Source organism: Salmo salar, chromosome ssa17 (assembly GCF_905237065.1).
Source record: "Salmo salar chromosome ssa17, Ssal_v3.1, whole genome shotgun sequence".
NCBI classification, from domain to species: Eukaryota; Metazoa; Chordata; class Actinopteri; order Salmoniformes; family Salmonidae; genus Salmo; species Salmo salar.
Window position 1 is genome coordinate 40,223,338 of NC_059458.1, and position 13,652 is coordinate 40,236,989.

Below are 13,652 nucleotides of genomic sequence, written 5' to 3' on the forward strand. Positions count from 1 at the left end.
CCCCTGTCACGCCCTGACCTAGTCTACCATAGAAAATAACCTCTTACTATGGTCAGGACGTGACACATCCCATGTCTGTTGGTTTTGTGAGTACCTGTGCTCTGTTGTGTCGGGTTTTTGTGTGACGTGTTATTTGTACACTTGTTATTACGGGGTCTCGTCCCATGTATTATTTAGAGGTTTACACCTCGCTCCTTGTTTGGGTTACATCCCTGTGGTATATATATTGTGACGACCCTGGGTTTATAAGCGCGGAAATCGACTCTGCCACTCGAGCATGCTTTTGCGGCACAGTCGATAGCGCGCCGGACCTCGGGCTTGAAGGTCGAGGGTTCGAGACCTGCTCCCCTGCTGTTTCATTACAATATATATGACGTGCTTTATTTGGATGGAGAAATAAAATCCCCCTATTAGATATTCCTGCACCTGCTTCCTATTTATACAGCTTGACAGTACTTTTTACTCCATACATTTTACCTGACACCTAAAAGTACTCGTTACATTTTGAACGCTTAGCAGGACAGTAAAATGGACCAATTAGCACACTTATCATGACAACACGTGGTCATCCCTTCTTCCTCTGATCTGGCGGACTCACTAAACACAAATGCATCTTTTGTAAGTGATGTCTGAGTGTTGGAGTGTGGCCCCTGGCTATCCATACATTTTAAAAAAAGAAGAAAATGGTGCCATCTGCTTTGCTTAAAATAAATAATTTGAAATGATTTATACTTTTACTTTTGATACTTAAGTTTATTTAGAACCAAATCATTTTATACTTTTACTCAAGTACTATTTTACTGGGTGACTTTTACATTTACTTGAGTAACTTTCTATTAAGGTATCTATATCTTTACTAAAATTTGACAATTGGGTACTTTTCCACTCCTGCCAATTTGCCGTAATTTACAGTGCCTTCAGAATGTATTCACACATTTGCGTTTTCCACATGTTGTTATGTTAGGGCCTGAATTTAAATGTTTTTAATTGAGATTTTGTGTCACTGATCCAGACACCATTCCCTATAATGTCAAAGTGTAATTACGTTTTTAGAAATGTTTACAAATTCAACAAAAATTCAACGCTGAAATGTCTTGAGTCAATAGTTATCCAACCCTTTTGCTGTGGCCAGCCTAAATAAGTTCAGGAGTAAAAATGTGCTTAACAAGTCACATAATAAGTTGCGTTGACTCTCTCTGTGAGTAAAAATATTGGAATTTGTATTTTTAAATGACTACCCCGTTTCTGTACCACACACATACAATTGTCTGTAATGTCCCTAAGTCGAGCTATGAATTTCAAGCACAAATTCAACCATGAAGACCAGTGAGGTTTTCCTATGGTTCACAAAGAAGGGCACCTATTGGTAGATAAGTAAAAAAAAACAAAAAATACACAGACATTGATTATCCATTTGAGCACGGTGAAGTTATTAATTACACTTTCGATGGTGTATCAATACACCCAGTCACTACAAAGATACAGGCTAAGATACAGCACTGTGTGTGTGTGTGTGTGTGTGTGTGTGTGTGTGTGTGTGTGTGTGTGTGTGTGTGTGTGTGTGTGTGTGTGTGCTAGCACTGTTTGTAGCTATTTGTGTGTGTGTGTGTGTGTGTGTGTGTGTGTGTGTGTGTGTGTGTGTGTGTGTGTGTGTGTGTGTGTGTGTGGTGTTAGCACTGTGTTTACGTTTGTGTGTGCATGTGTCAGCGCTGTGAGTGTGTGTTAGCTGTGCTGCTAATTACCTAACCCAGGTGAGTCTCTATGGGTCTATGTTACCTAACCCAGGTGAGTCTCTATGGGCCTCTCAGGGTCTATGTTACCTAACCCAGGTGAGTCTGTTAACATTTTAGTGCTTAAAATCCAAATAATCTGTAAGTAACATCATTAAAACCTCTCTGGGACATGTGGGACGCTAGCGTCCCACCCGCGGTACAGCCAGTGAAATAGCAGGGCGGCAAATTCAAAACAACAAAAATCTCATAATTCAAATTTCTCAAACACACAAGTATTATACACAATTTTAAAGATAAGATTCTCATTAATCCAACCACATTGTCCGATTTCAAAAAGGCTTTACGGCGAAAGCATAGCATTAGATTATGTTAGCACATCACCTTGACAACAAAAACCACACAGCCATTTTCCAAGCAAGGAGAGGCGTCACAAAAACCAGAAATACAGCTAAAATTAACCTCTTACATCTAGACGTTCCGCTAGTGGAACACCTGCTCCAATATCCAATGATAGGCGTGGCGCGAATTACAAATTCCTCAAAAATACAAAAACTTCAATTTTTCAAACATATGACTATTTCACAGCATTTTAAAGACAAGACTCTCCTTTATCTAACCACACTGTCTGATTTCAAAAAGGCTTTACAGCGAAAGCAAAACATTAGATTATGTCAGCAGAGTGCCCAGCCAGAAATAATCACACAGCCATTTTTCAAGCTAGCATATAATGTCACAAAAACCCAGAAGACAGCTAAATGCAGCACTAACCTTTGATGATCTTCATCAGATGACACACCTAGGACATTATGTTATACAATACATGCATGTTTTGTTCAATCAAGTATATATTTATATCAAAAAACAGCTTTTTACATTAGCATGTGACGTTCAGAACTAGCATACCCCCCGCAAACTTCCGGGGAATTTACTAACAATTTACTAAATTACTCACGATAAACGTTCACAAAAAGCATAACAATTATTTTAAGAATTATAGATACAGAACTCCTCTATGCACTCGATATGTCCGATTTTAAAATAGCTTTTTGGTGAAAGCACATTTTGCAATAATCTAAGTACATAGCCCAGCCATCACGGGCTAGCTATTTAGACACCCGGCAAGTTTAGCCTTCACCAAAATCAGATTTACTATTATAAAAGTTTGATTACCTTTTGTTGTCTTTGTCAGAATGCACTCCCAGGACTGCTACTTCAATAACAAATGTTGGTTTGGTCCCAAATAATCCATCGTTGTATCCGAATAGCAGCGTTTTGTTCGTGCGTTCCAGAAACTATCCGAAATGGTAAATCAGGGTCGTGCGCATGGCGCATTTCGTGACAAAAAATGTCTAAATATTCCATTACCGTACTTCGAAGCATGTCAACCGCTGTTTAAAATCAATTTTTATGCAATTTATCTCGTAAAAAAGCGATAATATTCCAACTGGGAATCTCCTTGTCGGCAAAAAGAGGAAAAATCACAAAGACGGGGGCGGCCAGGGCACGCGCCTAAGCCCACAGTCCCTTGATCGGCCACTTGAGAAAGGCGATAATGTTTCAGCCTGGGGCTGGGATGATGACATTCAGGTTTTCCCCGGGCTCTGAGCGCCCATGGAAGACGTAGGAAGTGTCACGTTAGAGCAGAGATCCTTTGTAAAAGATAGAGATGGCAAAGAAGTTCAAGAAATGGTCAGACAGGCCACTTCCTGTAAAGGAATCTCTCAGGTTTTGACCTGCCATTTGAGTTCTGTTATACTCACAGACACCATTCAAACAGTTTTAGAAACTTTGGAGTGTTTTCTATCCAAAGCCAGTAATTATATGCATATTCTAGTTACTGGGCAGGAGTAGTAACCAGATTAAATCGGGTACGTTTTTTATCCAGCCGTGAAAAAACTGCCCCCTAGCCATAACAGGTTAATCACTAACCTTTGATGATCTTCATCAGATGGCACTCATAGGACTTCATGTTACACAATACATGTATGTTTTGCTCGATCAAGTTCATATTTATATCCAAAAACCCCATTTTACATTGGCGCATTATGTTCAGAAAATGTATTGCCTCCAAAATGTCCGGTGAATGAGCACATCAATTTACAAAAATACTCATCATAAACATTGATAAACTTTACAACAGTTATTGAAAGAATTATAGATACACTTCTCCTTAATGCAACCGCTGTGTCAGATTTCAAAAAAGCTTTATGGCGAAAGCACATTTTTCAATATTCTGAGTACAGAGCTCAGCCATCAAAGCAAGCTATACAGTTACCCGCCAAGTTCTGGAGTCAAAAAAAGTCAGAAATAGTATTATAAATCTTCACTTACCTTTGCTGATCTTCGTCAGAATGCACTCCCAGGACTCCCACTTCCACACTTCCATATTTATGTCCAAATACCTCTGTTTTGTTCGCGCGTTCAGTCGAGTTATCCAAATGCGCCATGCTCGCGCATTTTGTTGAGACGAAAAGTCCAAAAAGTTATACTACAGTTTGTAGAAACATGTCAAATGATATATAGCATCAATCTTTAGGATGTTTTTATCATAAATCTTCGATAATATTCCAACCAGACAAATTCTTTGTCTTCAGAAAGGAAAAGGAAAGCACCTCGCGCTGATGGCCACGCGCATGAATGATCTAATGGCACTCAGCCAGACACCTGGTTGAAATGACTGTCATTCCCTTCCAGGTCACAGTAGAAGCCTGTAACAACGTTCTAAAGACTGTTGACATCTAGTGGGAGCCTTAGGAACTGCAAAATGACCCCTAAGTCACTGTAGTTTGAATAGGGAATCAATAAAAAAATCTACAAGCCTCAGATTTTCAACTTCCTGGTTGGATCTTTCTCAGGGTTTTGCCTGCCATATGAGTTCTGTTATACTCACAGACATCCTTCAAACAAGTTTTAGAAACTTCAGAGTGTTTTCTATCCAAATCTACTAATAATATGCATATCCTACCTTCTGAGTCTGAGTAGCAGGCAGTTTAATTTGGGCACGCCTTTCATCCAGATGTCAAAATACTGCCCCCTACCCTAGAGAAGTTAATGATAGTCACATACACGACAATACAGTACTTTAGGATGATTTGGACATGAAGCATGGAAATGCTAATATAGGTACCATTGACTTGCATTGGATTTGTGACACCAATGCTAAAATGTTAGCATTTGAAAAAGTGGTCAGGTAAACAAAACCAAAGCCTGGGTTGCTGTCATACCAGAGGGGTATCCTTCCGAAGCCAGCTACATCTACTCAGGGTTTTCTAAAGCTAGCCAGCTTCTGTTAGCTTCACATTCCAGCTCAGGCTTCATCCGTACTACAGTGGTGGATATTGCTCAACTGCCTGCCGCACATAGCAGGCCTGTAAGTGTGTGTGAATGTCTCACATGGGTAGTCGAACGCCAAACTCTTCAATGAGACAATGCTGAAACATCAATCCATGGGCGAGGCAGAACTCCTCATTTGAGACAATGCTGAAACATCAATCCATGGGCGAGGCAGAACCCTCATTTGAGACAATGTTGAAACATCAATCCATGGGCGAGGCAGAACTCTTCATTTGAGACAATGCTGAAACATCAAACCATGGGCGAGGCAGAACTCTTCATTTGAGACAATGCTGAAACATCAAACCATGGGCGAGGCAGAACTCTTCATTTGAGACAATGCTGAAACATCAATCCATGGGCGAGGCAGAACTCTTCATTTGAGACAATGCTGAAACATCAATCCATGGGCGAGGCAGAACTCTTCATTTGAGACAATGCTGAAACATCAATCCATGGGGAAGTCAGTGCCGCATTTTCATTTGTGCCGAAATCAAAATGAAAGAAAAATGATCTTCCAAATTCAGCAGGCTATGGTGTTATATAGGCTTTTAGAAGTGCCGTCATAATTGTGTTACTTATCGTTAATGCCGTCTTTGGTGTGCTTATCAACGCACAACCATAAGCACCTTTTTCCCCACTCCTATTAATAAATATATTCATTCATACAAAAGTGTTACAGTCCGTGAAGTTTAAACTTTTTTTTTGTTGGAGAGGACAGACGCTGGAAGACGAGAAGTGAATATTTAATAAATGTAATAAATTACAGACATGAAACAAAACACGGACAGTGTTCTGGACAAGGGAAACATAACGACATTAATGCTGACACGGGGATCAAACTGAGGAACAGACAGTTATAGAGGAGGCAATCAATAAAGTAGTGGAGTCCAGGTGAGTCCAATGAAGCGCTGATGCGTGTAACGATGGTGACAGGTGTGCATACTGTTGGGCAGCCTGGTGCCCTCGAGCGCCAGAGAAGGGGAGCGGGAGCAGGCGTGACAATTTTGTCATTACAAAAAATGTAATGTGATATATATTAAACGTTTAAAAAAAATTGCACACAAAAAACATTTGATTAATAAAGTATTTGATTAGTTGTCTTCCTCAAATGAAGGAGACGATGACGCAATCTTTGCAAGAGGAAGGGAATCTGATTTCATTGGTCCTAAGCTCGTGACTCAGTCATTTCATTCAGGGTGAGTGGAGTTAGCCGTGAATTAGCCTGCCCCTGTTCTGAAGGATTCTTTGCCATAGAAATGTACCTGGCTTTATTACGACTAGTTATCCCGAGTTGACCAAAGTTACCTCGCTAACTCCTCAAACCTCTCTGGTCCATAGACTGCTTACAGGGTAAGAAAACCAATGTGTATTTCGTAATTTGAGTGAACTATCCCTTTAACCACTAGGCAGGTAGCCTAGCGGCAGGTAGCCTAGTGGTTAGAGTGTTGGGCCAGTAACTGAAATGTTGGGTCGGCAGGTAGCCTATTGGTTAGAGTGTTGGGCCAGTAACTGAAATGTTGGGGCGGCAGGTAGCCTAGTGGTTAGAGTGTTGGGCCAGTAACTGAAATGTTGGGTCGGCAGGTAGCCTATTGGTTAGAGTGTTGGGCCAGTAACTGAAATGTTGGGGCGGCAGGTAGCCTAGTGGTTAGAGTGTTGGGCCAGTAACTGAAATGTTGGGGCGGCAGGTAGCCTAGTGGTTAGAGTGTTGGGCCAGTAACTGAAATGTTGGGGCGGCAGGTAGCCTACTGGTTAGAGTGTTGGGCCAGTAACTGAAATGTTGGGGCGGCAGGTAGCCTATTGGTTAGAGTGTTGGGCCAGCAACCGAAAGGAGCTGACATGGTAATAATCTGTCGTTCTGCCCCTGAACAGGGCAGACTGTTCCTAGGCTGTCATTGTAAATAAGAATTTGTTCTTAACTGACTTGCCTGGTGTCATGACGTTGGCCTGATGGGGGAGGTTTATGACCCCCGTAAAGTCCTTCCTCCCCCATTTCTCTATCTCTCTACTCTATAGAGTGAACTCTTGAAAAAGTCCTTTGTTAACATAGAGATTCTGGGGACATCAAAAGATGGGAAACTGACCCATATTTCGGTAATCCAACCAGTTGAAAATATGCGTTGGTACTTAATGAATATGATGTCAGATCAGTTGGTGTCTGAGACATGATTACTGATGACAGGACGACATAAACTGTATCTTGGAAAGTCTACACATTCTAGTTTTCAGATTCACATGGAATTGTTGTGCAATTTAGATGTTTAAATATGAAACTATTTGTAAAAAGATGAAATGTAATTTTAGCTTCTTAATGAGAGAACGGTTTGTCATAAGAACACCACTCTGCTCACTCAGAGGCCCCGCCCAAGTGAACAGACATGGGTTGTAAACTATGAAACACGCCCTTCTTTCACCACTATATAAACCCGTTGACAAAAATTCTACTTCCTGATCCAAGGGCGTGCGGACTTGCGGTCCCTGCGTTAAAAGGACAAGATCACCTACAGAACTAAGCCAACCTCAGCGTGAGCTCTGGTTGAACGACCAAGAACCTAACGAAATTAGCATCGCATTTCAACGTGAAGATGACGATCCACATGCCGAAAGGATGAATTTCGACTATACCAGCCAGAATATAGCATGAGCTTAAAGTATGGAAACTTGGTATGAACTTTGAACTCTTATTCACTTAAGAAGGGATACCTCCTAGCCGTTGTGTTAGCGCAGCAACTGTAGACGTGGGCTAGGAGAGGACGGACAGAGTATCCATTCTACCACGCTCCACTTCACCACTAGACATTCTTCAGAGGACCAGAGAACCATGCTGTACCACCCCGCCTTCTATCTATGAACAATCTACCGAAGCGCAGCTCAGAGTAAATATTTATTGCATTTTCCTTTTTCAAATGGGCAGTTATTTAGAATGCATAAGATACTGTATTTATGATAGCATAGCTGCCTACGGCCCAATAGAGACACAAAACCTTTTTGTTCCTCAGTCTTCCCGCTCTTTCACTCAAACCCAACCCCCTTTCTTTGTGTAACCAGCCGTCATATCTGTTCCGTCCGCCAGGGACGTTTTCCTTTATGACATCATTTGTAATCAATTTATGATCCATTCTGTGTAGATGTAATTCTGTGTGATTATTTAGGTATTTAGTAAATAAATAATTAAACCACATTTTGAATTGCTGATTCAACTTGTTAGCCAGGGTTCATGAAGATAACCAAGAATTTACAACTTTCAGATGAGACTAAATAAGGTGACAATTAACGATTGACTGCTATTGAGGTAAAAGATTACCAGGTCTTTAAGAGTTTATTCGGAAGATAACAGCTCTGTAAACATTATTTCGTGGTGCCCTGACTTTCTAGTTAATTACATTTACATGATTAGCTTAATCAGCTAATATTAATTACAGAGAAATTATTTTATAGAATAGCATGTCATATTACCTAATCCGGCATAGCCAAAGACACTACACTGTTTAAATAAAACAAATGTAATGACAACATTCTCTGAACAGGGGGGAAAAAAACATCACCAAATTCACTGAGAATACATTACATAGGATGAAGAAGCAATACTCCCAGCCGCAACTCCATACAACTTGTCAGACTCAGAACTGATACTATATACTCATTGTTGTGGTGGGATTCTTCTTCTTCTACTGGTTTAGGGTTGTGATGCTAATATTAAATGGTACAGGGAGGATGGGAGGGATGAAACCAAAATATCCTGTACACAATGGACAATTACGTATTTTTCTTCTTCTTCTTCTTCTACTTCTTCTTGTACTGGTTCAGGGTTATGATGCTAATTTTCATGATACAGGGAGGACGGGAGGGATGAAACTAAATTATCCTGTACACATTGGACAATTACGTCTTCTTCTTCTTCTTCTTCTACTGCTACTTCTTCTACTACTACTTCTTCTTCTTCTTCTACTACTACTTCTTCTTCTACTTCTTCTACTACTTCTTCTTCCTCTACTACTACTACTACTACCTCTTCTTCTACTACTTCTTCTTCTACTACTACTACTTCTTCTTCTACTACTTCTTCTTCTACTACTACTACTTCTTCTTCTTCTACTACTACTTCTTCTTCTACTACTACTTCTTCTTCTTCTACTACTACTTCTTCTTCTACTACTTCGTCTTCTTCTTCTTCTTCTTCTACTACTACTTCTTCTTCTACTACTACTTCTTCTTCTTCTACTACTACTTCTTCTTCTACTACTACTTCTTCTTCTTCTACTACTTCTTCTTCTACTACTTCTACAACTTCTTCTTCTTCTACTACTTCTACAACTTCTTCTTCTTCTACTTCTTCTACTACTTCTACTTATTCTTCTTCTTCTACTACTTCTTCTACTACTTCTACTACTACTTCTTCTTCTTCTACTTCTTCTACTACTTCTACTACTACTACTACTACTACTACTACTAATAATAATTCTTCTTCTACTACTACTTCGTCTTCTTCTTCTTCTACTACTTCGTCTTCTTCTTCTACTACTACTTCTTCTTCTTCTACTTCTTCTTCTACTACTTCTTCTTCTTCTACTACTTCTTCTTCTTCTACTACTTCTACAACTTCTTCTTCTTCTACTTCTTCTACTACTTCTACTTCTCCTACTACTTCTTCTTCTTCTTCTACTACTACTTCTTCTACTACTTCTACTACTACTACTTCTTCTACTACTTCTACTACTACTTCTTCTTTTTCTACTACTTCTACTACTTCTTCTTCTTCTACTACTTCTTCTTCTACTTCTTCTACTACTTCTTCTACTTCTTCTTCTTCTACTACTTCTACTACTACTACTACTTCTTCTACTAATTCTACTACTTCTTCTAATTCTTCTACTACTTCTTCTTCTACTACTACTTCTTCTTCTAATTCTTCTACTACTTCTTCTTCTACTACTTCTTCTTCTACTACTTCTACTACTTCTTCTTCTAATTCTTCTACTACTTCTTCTTCTACTACTACTTCTTCTTCTACTACTACTTCTTCTTCTACTACTACTTCTTCTTCTTCTACTTCTTCTACTACTTCTTCTTCTTCTACTACTTCTTCTTCTTCTACTACTTCTTCTTCTACTTCTTCTTCTACTTCTTCTTCTACTTTTTCTACTACTTCTTCTTCTTCTGCTGTTTTGTTCAGATTAGAGCAGCAAGATTTTGAGAGAGAGAGAGAAGTGGGACGACTGTGGCAAACAGTTGAATAAGCCAGTCCAGTTTTATATATAGTATGTGACCTTTAGCATTTGTCTGTCTCGGAGCCTGTCAAGCTGCTGTACCTACTGTTTCCATGAATCAAGTAAATGAGCCTGTTCTTTTGTCTCTGATATTTTTCTGCACTTGTAGGGGACAGAGAGCGAATGAGTGTGCAGTTGTGTATTTGCTTGTGGGAGTGTGTGTGTGTGTATTTGTGTGTGTGTGTGTGTGTGTGTGTGTGTGTGTGTGTGTGTGTGTGTGTGTGTGTGTGTGTGTGTGTGTGTGTGTGTGTGCGTGCGTGCGTGTGTGTGTGTGTGTATATACCACTTGCTCCTATCACAAAGGTACTACATCTGCCAGTACAACAAACGATCCCACCTATTTACCCCGATTTAACAGCCAAACAGAGAGGAATACCCATGTTGGTTAATAACTTTTCATGTTCAAAACTGTGCACTCTCCTCAAACAATAGCATGGTATTCTTTCACTGTAATAGCTGCTGTAAATTGGACAGTATAGTTAGATTAACAAGAATTTAAGCTTTGTGCCAATGTCAAATATGTCTATGTCCTGGGAAATGTTCTTGTTACTTCCAACCTCATGCTAATCGCGTTAGCCTACGTTTCTCAACCATCCCGCAGGGGACCTACCAATCCTGAAGAAGTTTTAATGTTGTTACTGATGACAGGAAGTTGCCTCTCAGGCTGTGTACTAATGGAGTCATCACTACAGCTGCCCTTTACCACACCATTCAGAATAACCTGATATCCTGCTGATGATGATTGGTCCGGAGCGGTTTCCCTTCTATTAGCCAGCTCAACATTACCTTAAACTGCTGAGTCACTGGCTAATTCAGAAGACATGTCTGTCTCATCCTGAATGGCTGTTTCTCATACGGACCCTATGTGCTGGAACATGTACTATATTATAGCCATGTAGTATGTTTTAACCATGTAGTATGTTATAGCCATGTAGTATGTTATAACCATGTAGTATGTTATAACCATGTAGAGTGTTATGAACATGTAGTATGTTATGAACATGTAGTATGTTATAACCATGTAGTATGTTATGACCATGTAGTATGTTATGACCATGTAGTATGTTATAACCATGTAGTATGTTATAACCATGTAGTATGTTATAACTATGTAGTGTGTTATGACCATGTAGCATGTTACGACCATGTAGAGTGTTACGAACATGTAGTATGTTACGGCCATGTAGTATGTTATGAACATGTAGTATGTTATGACCATGTAGTATGTTATGACCATGTAGTATGTTATAACCATGTAGTAAGTTATAACCATGTTGTATGTTATAACCATGTAGTATGTTATGACCATGTAGTATGTTATAACCATGTAGTATGTTATAACCATGTAGTATGTTATAACCATGTAGTATGTTATAACCATGTTGTATGTTATAACCATGTTGTATGTTATGACCATGTAGTATGTTATAACCATGTAGTATGTTATGACCATGTAGTATGTTATGACCATGTAGTATGTTATGACCATGTAGTATGTTACGACCATGTTGTATGTTATGAACATGTAGTATGTTTCAGGACATGTGTGTCCGCCGACGTGTTGAGACGATACTTTAACACGGCTAATGTATGTGTTATGAGTTTTAACAAGGCTAATAGATGTGTTATAAGCTTTAATAAGGCTGTTAGATGTGTTATAAGCTTTAATAAGGCTGTTAGATGTGTTATAAGCTTTAATAAGGCTGTTAGATGTGTTATGAGCTTTAATAAGGCTACTAGATGTGTTATAAGCTTTAATAAGGCTGTTCGATGTGTTATACGCTTTAATAAGGCTAATATATGTGTTATGAGCTTTAATAAGGCTGTTAGATGTGTTATAAGCTTTAATAAGGCTAGTAGATGTGTTATAAGCTTTAATAAGGCTAGTAGATGTGTTATAAGCTTTAATAAGGCTAATATATATGATGTGCTGTGTATTCACCTATGAAGTCTTTCTAATGCAGAGGGCCTGCATCATAATTAAGCTTTTTATGAATTAAAGATCAAGGTCAAGAACAAAAAGTCTGCTGTTGTGCACGTGTTGTAAACCTTTCGGGGTGCAGTCGTAAACCGACATGGCCTTCATCCTACGACACGGCCTTGGGCGAGATAGTGCGTAACGTCGGCGGCTGACCGTTAAAGTAGAAAACATATAGAATACAAAATATATTTATGGTTATTCCGGTGTTAGGATGACAGGATATAAGCAGGCGTTTTTCAGAAAGGAAACACCAGAAGAAATATGTTTAATCATTAATAATGCAAGTGTTGTGAGTTCTGATCCTTCAGGGAAGCTCACTGCCACCAAACAAAGCGTCAATATATAACATTTCCCAGCAGGAAAGCGAACCTAACAGGTGGATGCCTGGGGTGGTGGAGGGAGCACGAAGCCAACACATACTAGCAGGAGTAGCAGGATGTGTGTGAACACAAACCAGTCAGCTTATTAAATCGACTGCCAAATAAGGTAGGAGTGATTGTTACTAGCATCTAATTGGTGCAATGTCAGCTGATGAGTCTGAGTCAAATGAGGCGGGCGCTCGGCTTCCCTTTCTGAACTGGTTTAGTTTTATCTGCTTGTGTTGTTGACGTTCTTCATTAACTTCTACATTCTTCACTTCAACCACTACGTCTTCAAGCTGTGATTCATTTGAGCTTTAATAATAACGTTTTTTTATATCTCAATATCAAATAAGTTCTGAGTAGCAATTAAGTACCTTACTAGGATTGTTTTCAATGAATATGGTCATAAAATGCAATTTCTCAAGCAAGACTTATGCCAGGACTGTGTGGGAGTGGTCTGAGAGAGAGAGGGGCCTAATTGGAGGAGCCAAATGGGGAGGGATGTGTAACCTGTAAAGTAGCTGCTATTGGCTGAGAGGAGGGAAAACTCTCTTTGTTATTGGTCTATTAAACTTGGCTGGGCTTTTTGGGTCCAAATATCCCACCCAGCCAAACAAGACGACATTTCAGTCTATCTTTTCAAACATGCTCTAGACTAAAAAGGCATTATCATAATTTTCACAATTTCACAGTATTATTCCAACCTCATTGTGTGGAAATATATATATATATATATATATATATATATATATATATATATATATATATAAAACACAGGAATATCACCTTTTTTTGACAGCACTAGCTCTTTAAAAAGCTGTGAAAGACATTAGTTGGAATAATTACTGTTACTGACATCAAAGATGGCGGGAGGAGGAGGAGGAGGAGGAGGAGGGGGAGGAGAGGGGGTTGGAGGACTGGCTTTATCTCATGGTGGAGCATCAATGTAATGTGTGGTATACTGTATACTGCTGTG

General features: G+C 39.4%; 1 pseudogene; it reads right to left on the reverse strand.

Annotated features, from left to right (window-relative positions):
• Positions 1-12,419, reverse strand: part of LOC123728074 (probable inactive protein kinase DDB_G0270444) — a 16,178-nt pseudogene extending 3,759 nt beyond the window's left edge.
• Positions 12,420-13,652: the final 1,233 nt, after the last annotated feature.